The following is a 1200-nucleotide window of genomic DNA, read 5'->3' as shown; positions in this document are numbered from 1 at the left end:
TTATCAATACAAAATATCAAAAAAGTATTTAAAATAGCCATATTCATCTTTTTTTAAACAATCATTCTTAGAAAAATATTTAACAAAAAACACATAATGATAAAAACATATTATAATTAAAAATTATAATAAATATATTGTTACAAAACATTCAAACCCGCGAAATCGTAGACATTCACCTAATTTATTTTTATTTATATAAAGAATAGATTTCTCTCTCCTATTGATGCCACATCATCAAATAGAGAAAGAAGAGGTTGACACATGTCCAGTAATCAACCCGTTGCGTTTCATTAACGGAAATATGCAATACGTGTGGCCTTCTTTTGTGTATGGGCTTATGTTATGTTTATGTAACATGCCTTATAGCGAGAAACCCTAATCCTATTTTCTGCGTCCCATCTTCACCACACTTTTGTTCTCCGCCGCTCCAGGGTTTGAGATTATGAAATCGACGTGATGAATATCATCGTAGGGTTTCGATGCATCGTTTCGTCTTCGCTTTGATCAACCAAACCCCCACGGTTACGGATTCAGTAAATCCATTCTTAACACCCTCAGCCAGGATCTTCCCTTCAATGCAAGTTTAAAATGATATCTACACACACAATACGGTCATGCCATATATATGTGTGCATATCTAAACTATTAAAACAGGAGTACATTTAGTACTTGACTCTAAATTTTCCTCAAAAATTACTATTCTATGCCATTACTGTAAAACACGGTCGTTTTACATTAATCGCTAACCAAATCGTTTTAATTCCTAGACTATAAATTCGCTAACCAAATCGTTTTACACTAGGTTAAGACCTGCGCCTTGCGCGGAATAAACATTATATATATATATATATATTATTTTATATATTATATGTTTATAACATATTATGAAATAATAAATATATATTGAATAATTAAAAAGTCATTATCTACTTATATAATTAAATTGTTGCAAACATATAAATAAATTTTATAAATCGAAAAATATTTTTTTATTTGATGTGATATATAATTAAATTTAAATGGTAGTAACATATATATGTTATATTTTAATATTAATATTTATTAGATGATGATTTTTACTCATATTTTTTTATCATTTGTATCTGTTATAGCAAAAAAATCTAAATTAGTGATAACAAAATTTTCACTGTGGGATTAGTGGTTTAAGTAATTTATAATATTTTTAAAAATTAAGTT

The sequence above is a fragment of the Brassica oleracea genome, unplaced genomic scaffold (genome assembly GCF_000695525.1).
Source record: "Brassica oleracea var. oleracea cultivar TO1000 unplaced genomic scaffold, BOL UnpScaffold00911, whole genome shotgun sequence".
Taxonomy (NCBI): domain Eukaryota; kingdom Viridiplantae; phylum Streptophyta; class Magnoliopsida; order Brassicales; family Brassicaceae; genus Brassica; species Brassica oleracea.
The sequence above is the reverse complement of the archived record's forward strand: the minus strand, read 5'-3'. Positions refer to the sequence as shown.